Raw genomic sequence first — 12,556 nt, 5'->3', positions numbered from 1 at the left:
GCTTTAGGCAACTGGAACATCTCTCTGACTGGGAAGGAGTTGGAACTGGTCGAGGAAGCCAAGCGCTACCGGCTAGACTTAGTCGGGCTTTCTTCGACCAAGAGGAGAGGCTCTGGAACTGTCGACCTGGATAAGGGGTGGAAGCTCTACTACTCTGGTGTGAGTCGGACAGTCTGCTCAGGTGGGTGTGGGGATACTCACAAGCCTCCAGCTATCAGACTGCATTGCTGAGTGGATCCCATTGGGGTGACAGGTATATGTGTTAAGGCTTCAAATGAAAAACCATGATTTGGCTGTGGTGCAAGCCTATGCACCTATCTGGAGTCAGAATACTCTGCCTTCCTAGAGGAAGTGGATACTGCTTTTGACAGGGTGGCAGACATGGAATCAGTCCTGCTAATGGGTGACTTCAATGCACATGTTGGAACAGATGACCAGACATGGAGGGGTGTGGTTGGGAGGAACAGCGCCCCTGACCTTAACATGAATGGGTTGAAATTATTGGACCTCTGCTATACTAAGAGCTTGTCCATAATGAATACCTTCTTCCAGCACCGAGAAGTCCATAAGTATACCTGGTACAGGGATACACTAGAACAAAGGTCTCTGATTGACTTCTTTATAGTCTCAGCAGACCTATTTTCCTTGGTGTTGGATGTTCATGTAAGAAGAGGGGCAGAACTGTCAACTGACCACCACCTTGTTGTGTGCACCCTACAGCTTCAGAAACCAGATGCTACCATCAGTGCTGGTAGGCCTAAGCAGCTATACCACGTGAAATGGGAGGCATTGGAAAATGAGGCTGTGAGGAACAATTTTGCAGATGACATTTCCTCCAGGTTCAAAGAGATTCCCAAGCATATTGCAAATGTTGAGAAGTGAAAGCTGTTCAGAACAGCTGTCACTGCCTCTGCACACTCTCATGGGAATCCTTTGGAGAAAGATTAGACTCATCGTATGCAAATGCAAACAAAGTATTCTGGCAGACCATCCACCGCCTTTGAGGGAGGAAATTGTGCACAGCAAGCGCAATTAAGGTCTCTGATGGTGCACTTTTAACAACCGAGAAGGATATCCTTTACAGGTGGAGGGAATACTTTGAGAGCCTTCTTAACCCGGGTGGCCCAGCAGTTGTGGACATCCAAGAGGCGCAGATCGGGGCAATGACTAGTCTTCTCACAGCAGAAGAGGTCAATTTAGCAATACAATCGCTAAAATTGGGCAAGGCTGCTGGCGATGATGAAATTCGGCCCGAAATGCTAAAAGCCTTAAATAGAGACGGTGTTCTCTGGCTGACTCGAGTGTGTCAGTCTGCTTGGATATCTGGGCGAGCACCAAAGCAATGGCAAACAGGCATAATAATACCAGTCTTCAAGAAGGGAGACCAGAAAGATTGCAGTAACTATCATGGCATTTCTCTGCTAAGCCTGCCTGGGAAAGTGTATGCTAGGTGCTTGGAAAGGCAGCGCAGGAGCATAGTTGAATCAAAGTTCCAGGAAAAACAATGTGGCTTTCGTCCTGGTAGAAGCACTGACCAAATCTTCACTTTAAGGCAAGTCTTTGAGAAATCTTGGGAATATGCCAAGAATGTCTACACATGTTTTGTGGACTTGGAGAAGGCATATGACCGGGTTCCTCGGGATAAGCTTTGTCAAGTAGTACAGGAGTATGGAGTGAATGGCCAACTATTAGCTGCCATCAAGTCCCTGTATGAATGCCCAGAGTTTTATGTCAGGGTAAACAGCACAAAGTCTGAACCTTTCACAGTCTCCGTTGGCCTCCGCCAAGGGTGTGTTCTGTCACCCCTCCTTTTTCATAATATTTATGGACTGGATTGATAGGCACAGTCAAGCAGTGAGTGTGTCAGAATTGGAAGATGTAGCATTGGACGTGTGCTTTTTGCAGATGACATAGTTCTACTTAGCTATTCCACAGATGACCTCCAGCAGACCCTGGATAGGTTTGTAGCTGTTTGTGCAGATGCCAGAATGAAGATCAGTGTGGCTAAAACTGAAACATTTGTGGTCTCAAGACAACCATCCCAATGCACTCTACATGTAAGTGGAGTCCCAATGAGGCAGGTGGAGAAGTTTAAATACCTTGGGTCCATATTCACGAATGATTGAAAATGGAACATAGAGCTAGATACTTGAATTGGCTTAGCAAGCTCAATATTGCGGGAGCTTGGCCGTCCGGTAGTATTGAAGCTGGAGTTAAGCCAGAAGGCAAAGCTAGCTGTCTTCAATACAGTCTGTGTCCCCATCCTCACCTGTGGTCATGAGAGTTGGGTAATGACCGAAACAATGCGGACACAAATCCAAGCGGCTGAAATAAGGTTCCTTCGAGGGGTTGCGAGGCTGACAAGACTTGACAGAGTCAGAAGCTCTGCAGTTCGGGAAATCCTCAATACTTAACTGCTGCTTCTCTGCGTTGAGAGATCACAGTTACATTGGTACGGGCACCTGGTCAGAATGCCACAAGAGAGGCTCCCTCAGCAGGCCCTCTTTGCCAGGCCAGAGGGTGGGAGGCCACGTGGAAGGCAAAGGACTCACCGGATAGATCATATCCAAAACCTTGGGTGGGCACGTTTGGGAATCCCATCAGAACACCTGAGCTTGGTGGCAGAGGATCGTGACCATTGGAAGTTCCTCTTGCAGCTGTTGCCCCCACACAACCCAATTAGGAAAGGTAGGCCTTGAAGATGTATGTATGTATAATTATATTATGTTTAAGAAATCATTGGTGTTTCATTTTTCTTTAAATGTACACCTACTTATGTGTTGTGACAAGATTAACAAGTCAGGGATGCTGCTGCTGATTCTCTTGCATATTGCCTTATTTTGTTCTAATATTCACTCTAATCCATAATTTCCTGCCTTTGTTTCTTGCAGTGGCGCACTCAGGATTTAATCTTGGAGGGGGCCGAGCGCTCACAGATTTAACCTTAGGGGGGGGGAGGTTGAGTAGACGATTTGCAAATACACATTACGCATAGCACACGACCTATGACTGAGCATTTGCAGTGATCGCTAATTCATAAGTAGGATAGAAATATAAGACACGACACAACATAAATAAAAAAAAGTGAATTTTAATTAGGAAAAGATTTTTGGAAATTTTTCTAGTGTTTTTTCCTTTTCTTTGGGGGGGGTGCACAGGCCCCTTGGCCCACCCTCTGGGTGCGCCACTGGTTTCGTGTATATCCACTGCTATTTTTTCATCATCTTCATCAGTCTTTTCCCATCCACTGCTAGATACAGACCTCTCTCCCTTAATTTTCCACTTGTATTTGTCTTTAGTTAATGGCTGCCATCTGATTGCAAGCTCATTCCCTTTTATATGCTTTACAATACTTCACAACATCTTCTACTCCAGTCATCTGTCTAATTCTGTTATATCTAATTTTATCTCTTTTTTTTGTTACTTGGAACATTATTCTCTCCAAGGCTCTTTGGGCTCTACACAATCTGCTTCCTGTTTTTCAGTCATTACTGATGTCTCACCTCCATTCTTCTTCCAGAAATCATGAGAAAACACCTACAGTGAAGGAGTTTTCCCATGATTTTTCTTCCTTTGATGTGCCACTAAGTGGGAGGGGAAGGGGGGCTTCTAAGATTTTCTTTGGCATACTGAATGAGCACTTTGCAAGAGTATATCATCCAGGTGGTGACATTGCAGAAATGGAAGAACCAACAGCTTATACTGGAATTGTGGTGAATGAAGTGGAGGTGAATAGTCCATTACAAAACCTCAATGTCAATTCATCTGTGGGAGTGGATGGTATACCAGCTCGTGTCATACGAGAAGCGGCTAAAGAATTGTCAGTGCCCTTGACCATTTTGTTTAATTTGAGTCTCGGGTCTGGGCTAGTCCCAAAGTGGTGGAAAGAGGACAAAATAGTTCCACTGCATAAAGGAGGTTCCCAGAATGCTGTTGAAAATTACCAGCTGATCAGCATATCAGGAATTGTTGTCAAGGTCTTGGAGAAAATAGTCAAGAGGAAAATACAAGATTGGATAGATGAAAATGGGATACTGTATGGGGTTCAGTGACGGCTGAACTGGACAAGGGTAACGAGTTTACAGTGATTCTACTGGACCTTGCTAAAGCCTTTCATAGGATACCACATGGAATTCTATTCAGTAAACTGTAGCATATGAGAATGGATATAGGGTTGGTGAGATGGATAGGAGGGTGGTTGATAGAGAGATATCAGAGAGTGGTTTATTCAGGGATAGAGTCCAAAAGATGACCTGTGACTACTGGTGTACTGCAGGCTTCTGTTCTTGGACCACTACTGTTTAATTTGTTCATTAACGATATAGGGAAGGATCTGAGAGGAACTGTGCATCTGTTTATGGATGATGCAAAGTTGGGTAGAGCAATAGTGAATGCTCAGGATGTCAAAATTTTGCAGGATGATTTGGATAGTTTGGAGGACTGGGCTAAGGAGAATGGATGTCAATTTAATGTGGAAAAAATGTAAGGTTTTGCATTTTGGGGTGAAAAGATTAGCAGCAGTATATCACATTGGTGGAACTGTACTCCAGGAGATTGACGAGGCCAGGTATTTGGGAGTGTTGGTGGATAGGGAGTTGAAGTTTAGGGGACACATCACAAAAGTGGCTAAATCAGCTCATCAAATCACTTGGTTGCTGAAAAACACTTTAATGAGCAGAGACAAACAGGTTGTTCCTCTGTATCGAACCTTGATAAGACCCCATCTAGACTACTGTGCCCAGATATGGGCGACAGGGTTTCTTCTTGATGGGGAGGGGTGGAGAGGATCCAGAGACGAGTGACCAAGATGATAGCAGGACTATGGAATGAACCTTTTGACATCAGGTTGAAGATTTGTGGCCTGCAGAAATTGGTTGATAGGCAGAAAAGGGGTGATATGATTGAGACATTCAAATTACTGAAGGGTTTCTATAAGTAATTCAGAAGATATTTTTGAGAATAGGACTGCTAGTGGGAGGACTAGGGGCCATCCATGGAAGCTTGGTAAGAGTATGGTTAGCAAGGGTGTTAGAGCTAGGTTTTTTACTTGGAGAGTGGTAAATGAGTGGAATAAGCATCCAGTCTATTGTGGGTGCCCTGACTGTAAATGAGTTCAAAAAGGGTTTCAGATACCGTCTAGGATGTATAGAACTCTTATAAGGCTTTTCATCTGAATGCTAGCCAGTCTTAATATGGAGGTGAAAGGGTCTTTCACCCTGCAGTACAAGTGCTCTGGACAGAAGAACATGCTCAATTAAGAGACTTAATACACTACTTTCCATGGTCTTAGCTGCCTCGTTAGTAATTCCAGATAATAATAGCATCCCTCTCCATGTGCATCATTTGTAAAATATTCTTAAAATTACTATAAAATAATGTATAATTTTTTAGATATATGAATGTAACAATGGGCAATTATTTTGACTAATAACGCATAGTAATTTTGTCATCCTGGATGAATAGCTGCTGTGGAGAACCAAACACTACTTTTTCAAGCCACCCAAGAGAGAAAATAAGCAAAGCAATGTCTCAAAACTACAGGACAAGGGTTCAAATTCCACTGTGGTTTAGATTTGAATACACGACCTGTGGTAAACAATTTCCATCGTATGTTATGAGACATTACTTTGCTTATTTTCTGTCTCAGGTGGCTTGAAAAAGTACAGTGTTTGGTTCTCTAGAGTTGAGTTTAACTCTAGAGAACCAATGTAAGAGTTTTTACATTATCGTACCAAAAGCCCACCAGCAGTACTAGTCGACCACATGATCATGGATTTCACTGTGGATAAGCTATGATTGAGAAATTGTTGTAGATATGGTGGTTTTGCCAGTCAATCATACTCTAGGCAGGATTTTGCCAATCCTGCCTAGAGTATTGACCTTATGGTTATGAGAAGAGATTGAGAAATTCTGCACTGCAGATAGGAGAAAAAGGGGTGATATGACAGAGACAAACTTTTGAAAGGTTCATACAGAATGCCAGTTAGTGGAATTTTTCATTTTATGGAGGGTGAAGATAGAAAATCCATTGAGGCTGAGAATAAATGCAGTAAAAAAAAAAAAAGGGTGAGAGGTAGATTTTTTCCTCATAGAGCTATGCATGACTGGAATGGCTTACCTTTTGTAAGTTATGATTGCAGATAGCATGAATAAATTCAACAGTATGAATGAAGTTGTGTATCTTGATGAGTCTCTCATTCCCTAGCAGTCTGTTGTAATGATGAAAATAATAATATATATGCACATTCATGCACACATGAGATGCGTGTTTCAGTAGTTTACAACTATAATTTTTATTCTTCCGGTCTTTGCACTGCATGTATATCAGCTTGATTTTTTTTTTTTTAAATTTTTGAGGAATAAGATGTTATAAGAATGAATTACAATGATTACTAAAGGGTAATATCTATTATAGTGAAATAGCATTGCAAATAAATAAGCCTCTCTGCAACAAAATAAGACTTTTCATATGTTTAAGTATGTCGTCTTTCAATCCAAGCAAATTTTTAATGGTGTGTAAACATGCTTCACTATGGTGAAATGCTTTACAATAAACTCTTTTTGTTTTTGTCATATATTTCTTTCCTAAGTATTGCTGAATAGTTTTGGGTTAGCATATTGCAACAGGTGTAGATGATAGCTGTGGTGCATTTTGTGATGTTTTACACGATTTGGTGTTTTAATGCTCATTTTCAATTTCTTGTTTGCCACAGATAATCTGATTTCTTCATTCTAAATTTTTTCATAGATTTCAAGTAAAATAGAGTATTATGTATGTAATTTTTAATATAGTGATCAAAAATGGATTGTGATTAAGTAAAAGAAGTGTGAATGACATTTTCATTAATTAAAATTTATTGCAATTATATAAATTATTTACAATCATATTGTTTTCAAGAAAAAAAATTTTCTAGTTTCTGAAAGAAAATCATTGTTTAAATTTTTTTAGTAGTGTTAAACTCTTACTTGGCATCTAGATTCCAAGTAAAATCTACATTAAATAAAAGAAAGAATGAAAAAAGTGTAAACTGTAACAAGTTGTTTTGATCTGAAGATGTTGGTTTGAAATTATAACAGCAAAATATTAACCAGTTAATAAACATCGTTTTATAATTTAGTTTTGCTTGGTGGTGTAATACTGCCACACAAAATAAGTTAAAAATAATGTTCTACACAACTTAATAGGTATCTAGAGTTAGATTTGGTCTTGGAGATCAGTCCCACAATGAGCCCATTTTGATTATTAAATCCATAATTATTCTCTATATTTTGCGATTTAAAATAAAAGTTCTGTTAATATTCTTATTTTGTTATTTCAGGAAATAATTTTGCTATTTCAATTAGGAGATATTAAATCCCACATTGTTTTAAAACCGAATAAGAAACTCAAAGATTGAAATCAGAGAGTTTCATGCCGAATATAGTAAACTATAAAAGTATCGGCGATTACCAGCGTGAGCTAATGCAAGTAGTCCTAGTACGTAGTACAATCTTGGACAACTCGCAGCAAAGGTGGTAAAGTTCTGATCGCTATTCTTGGTATTTTCCATAATGCAAAAACACATTTCCTAGGAAATGTATGCTGTTATTACATTATGGTGGGAGGTCACTACCCAGACTAGTTTCAGCATTTATTGAGGCTTCATTAAAACTTGCATTAGCTCACGGTAGTAATCGCCGATACTTTTATAGTTTACTATATTCGGCATGAAACTCTCTGATTCCAATCTTTGAGTTTCTTATTTGGTTTTAAAACAATATATCGCCGAAATGAAGCCTATTGGCTATTTATATTTAAGTAACTTAATGGTTGCACTTTTTTGACAATTCGTATAGCAGAGTATATAAGTTCTTTTCGCTATAACCTTTGGTATTTATTTGGTCTAGCTACTCACTGATGAAGCCTCAATAAAGGCAGAAACCGGCCTGGGTAGTGACCTCCCACCGTAATGTAATAACAGCATACATTTCCTAGAAAATGTGTTTTTACATTATGGAAAATACCAAGAATAGCGATCAGAACTTTACCACCTTTGCTGCAAGTTGCCCGAGATTGTACTTTGTACCAGGACTACTTGCATTAGCTCACACTAGTAATCGCCGATACTTTTATAGTTTACTATATTCGGCATGAAACTCTCTGATTCCAATCTTTGAGTTTCTTATTCGGTTTTAAAGCAATGTGGGATTTAATATCCCCTAATTTAAATAATTTTATATCACCGTAATGAAGCCTATTGGCTCTTTATATTTAAGTAATTTTGCTATATTTTTTCTGATTTTTTATGCCACATTTATTTTTAAAATGTTCCCTTTAAAATTAAATGACAGTTTTATATTGAAATGGAGGATATTATGGATCCAGCAATATTTTTATAGCCATCCCTTGGAGTTGCCTTGGCTTGCACTAATTAAACAACATGAACTCTGTCCAGTAGCCAGTATATTCTCCTTTTATTAGTACATTGATTAGGTTTCACTTGAATGACAGCTGTTTCAAGCTATTGTTTTTTATCAGAAAGCAGGCATGGAATTGCCCAAGTTTAAAAAACTTGGAGCTACAAGTGGAAACAATGAACGCTCTCATTCGGTAATATAGCAAAACTATAGCCGGCAAAGGTTGGTCGATTGGTAGAGCCTCTGCTACTAATGGCTCAGTTAAGTAAGTTTGAGCGCGGTTAGTAGTTAGAAGGGGACCAATCGTTCGATGCTGTTGGCACACTCTCCCTCGATGAGTCTTTGGACTCCCTGGAGGTGTATAATAATAATAATAATAATAACAGAAAGTTAAATTGATCATAAATGAACTTCCAGTGCATGCATAACAAAATATCAAAACATACAGCTCAGAGGCATAAATTTTTTATAAGGCTTCTTCTGTGGTGCATCAGTCTGAAGATTGGTTAGTTATAGCAGCATGTCATAACATCCTATCTTGTGAAATTTCAAATTTCGTAACTTATTTTGTGTGGCAGTATTACACCACACAAAATAAGCAAAACTAAATTATAAAACGATGTTTATTAACTGGTTAATATTTTGCTGTTAATAATTTCCAACCAGCATCTTCAGATCAAAACAACTTGTTACAGTTTACACTTTTTTCATTCTTTCCTTTTTTTAATGTAGATTTTACTTCGAATCTAGATGCCAAGTATAAGTTTAACCCTACTAAAAAATTTAAACAATGATTTTCTTTCATAAACTAGAAAATTTCTTTTCTTGAAAATAATATGATTGTAAATAATTTATCTAATTGTAATAAATTTTAATTAATGAAAATGTCATTCACACTTCTTTTACTTAATCACAATCCTCCTTTTTATATCTTCATAACTCTTTGCGCCGGTTAGCATCATTATGTTGCTAACCGGCGCTATTTATATTTCACATATTTATATGTGAAATTCTTGGTCTGCCTTGCAGCCTCTTTCTTCTACAGTCCTCTCCATTATTTCTGTAATCATTCCCCCATGCCTCAGATGGTGTCCCATTAGGCTTTTTCTTCTCTTATTGATGTGGTTCATTAGTGACTGCTCTTCATAAACTATATTCTTCATTACTTTTACTTTCTGTCCAACTAATTTTCATCTTTCTCCAGCACCAAAGTTCAAATGCCTCCAACATTTTGATGTCTTGTTTTGTTAGCATCTAGGCCTCCTGGAATTGGTATGATAGAGCAGTGTGTGAAATCTTCGGGAATGATCTCTGTTTTGCATATATCCATTATGATCTTGAAAATGTATGACTTAGTTATGTTTCCTGAATATTTTTTTAATTCTTAGGGGATGTTATCAGCACCTGGTGCTTTGTTAGTCAATAATTCATTTAGTGCCCATGCAAATTCATCTTTTAATATAGTTGGACCAATTTTTTCCACATCAAATCTTGTTTCATGTTTTATAGCCTTGGCATCTAGATTTTTTCCACGGTATAGATCTTCTAAGTACTCCTTCCATCTTTCTGAAATTCTTTCTTATAAGTATGTTCCCCTGTTTATTTTTGATAATTGTGCTTCTTGTCTTGTTTTGCTGGCTTATTCCTTTTGTAATATTATAAGCCTTATCGATTCTCCCAGTCTTTGTGAAATCTTCTATTTCTTTACATTTCTGTATATACTATTCTGTTTTTGCTTCTTTACACTTTCTATTTATCATATTTTTTATATGTTTATATTTGTTACATATTTAGTTTAATCCTTTATCCAAGTGTAAGCAAACAGAGTTTGCGCCTGAAGTATCTTCAGGACTGGGGCAACTCGTGGCAATGGTGGACTGAGTTCTGATCACTTTCCTTAGTATCCCATAATGCAAAGCACATCTCCTTGCAGAAATATATAATGTTCTGCATTATGGGAAGGGTCACTACCCAGACCGGTTTCGACCTTTATTGAGGTCTATTCAGTGGGAGCCAGACCCAGAGGTGATGCCAAGGTTGAAGCAATGCAGAAGTCATATTTCCATATGCCTTTGATTTTTTTTTTTTGACATAATCTCCCTTAAGACTAATGCATTTATTCCAGCAATGCTCTGGCACCATTATCCCATCCCTGTAGTGGTTCTCAGTAAAATCTGCAAAATACTCCCTCTACAGCTGCAATCACCTCTTGATTCGAAGAAAAACGCTGACCACCAAGGGAGAGTTTTAGTTTTGGGGAAGAGATGGAAGTCAGAGGGAGCCAAATCTGGGAAATAGGGTGGATGTTCCAACAATTCATATTGCAGATCCCTTAATTTTCCTATTGCCAAAACTTTTGTGGGCAGGTGCACTGTCCTGATAAAAGATAATTTTTTTCTTCTGCTAGCTGGGTCTTTTCTCACTATTTTTTTCATCTAGTCAGGTTAAAAGATCGGGATAATATTCCCCGGTTACTGTTTTACCCTTTTCAAAATAATTAATAAACAAAATGCCTTTAGCATTCCAAATAAAACACCGATGGCATGACCTTTCCTTCTGATGGAACCAACTTTGTCTTCTTTGGTGCTGAACAACCGGCTTCTATCCACTGTTTTTAACTGCTGTTTGATTTCTGGTGTGTAATGGTGAATCCAAGTCTCATCCATAGTAATAAATCGATGCACAAAATCAGTTTTATTCTTAAAACGCTCCAAGTGCTGTTCGGAGATTTTCACGCGAGTGCATTTTTGATCTGCTGTGAGCAAGCGCGACACCCATCTTGCGTAAAGCTTTTTCATATGCAATTCTTTATGCAAAATATATCCTACATGTTCTTTTGAAATGCCTATAGTCTCAGCAATTTCATGCACTTTGACTCGCCAGTCATCCAATACCATATCATGCACTTGATCAGTGATTTCTGGCATTGCTACACTTTTTGGATGTCCTTCACGTGGATCATCTTCAAGGCTGGTAAGTCCATGTTTAAACTTGGCAGCTCATTTCTTAATTGACGAAAACAAAGGAGAAGAATGCCCATAAACGTTTATGAACTTTGAATGAATTTCTGTTGGCATTTAACCTTCTTTTACAAAGAATTTTATAACCGCATGATACTACTCAATTTTATCCATTTCAAGGAATACAGACAGCATTCTTTTGCTTCAGATAGATGTATAAAACAAACTACGTGATAGAATGACTTGCAATTTCACATGGATGCTTATGACAGATGTTCCAACTTAGAGGGAAAAAAATCTTGCTGATAGTCTTGTCATCAATGGTTGAGGCCGATAACTTTTCAGACCACCCTCGTATTAGTAATAATCATATTGAACTGGTGGCAGATCTCCAAAAGTCTATCTCCTCATTTTGGCATCCAAGTTCATACTTTCCCACTTCTCTACCATCTTTGCCTTCTCCAGTGATCACATTCCAATCACCCATGACAGTAAGATTGTCTTCCTTTTTGGTGGGTTTGATTAAATTATCCATATCTGCATATCCTCTTTCAACTGTGGTTGCTAGTAGGCATGTAAGCTTGTATTATTATAATATTTGTTGGTTTTGCATCTAGTTTTACAATTATCAATCTGCTACTACATTTTACTGAGTTGATTATTCTTTTTCCCCATCCTTATTGAGAACCACCGCGACTCCATTTTTTGCTGTCTCGTCACTTGAAGAAATCATTCTGTAATCACCACTCCAAAAGTATCCAGTTCCATTCCATCTCATCTCACTAATTCCCCAATATGGCTATATATAACTCACCAGTATGGCTATTTTAAATCTATCTATTTCTCTCTTCAAATTTTCCAGTTGTAGGAGGGCTCTCACATTCCATGTCCCTATGAATGTACAATGATTTTGCTGGTTAATGACCTGGGTAACCTTGCTTCTTCCCCTGCTGTACACAAGTATTGAGCCATTGTGTACTTTACTATCTCTTAGAATGTCCATTCATACTGCTATCTTACTAGGGAAGAATAGAACAAGAAGGCAATGGTATCCCATTGCCTTCTAAAGAGTCTCGGTGTGCTAGCCGTTTCTTATTCTTCATGATTGTCCACTTACCACAATATCCTTTACACTGTTGTCACGTAAGGTAACCTTCTGCTGATCAGGATGAAAGTTGTTGCTGCCTCAACTTCCAAAA

The 12,556-nt window shown here is 38.6% G+C and overlaps 1 protein-coding gene across 2 annotated transcripts in view; it reads left to right on the top strand.

Annotated features, from left to right (window-relative positions):
* Positions 1 to 12,556, top strand: part of LOC150102730 (uncharacterized) — a 326,709-nt gene that overhangs the window by 176,678 nt on the left and 137,475 nt on the right. The gene's annotated exons all lie outside the window — the stretch shown is intronic.

The sequence above is a fragment of the Typopeltis vanoorti genome, chromosome 10 (genome assembly GCF_054136105.1).
Source record: "Typopeltis vanoorti isolate ZY-2024b chromosome 10, IOZ_Tvanoo_1.0, whole genome shotgun sequence".
NCBI lineage: Eukaryota > Metazoa > Arthropoda > Arachnida > Uropygi > Thelyphonidae > Typopeltis > Typopeltis vanoorti.
The sequence above is the reverse complement of the archived record's forward strand: the minus strand, read 5'-3'. Positions and strand labels throughout refer to the sequence as shown.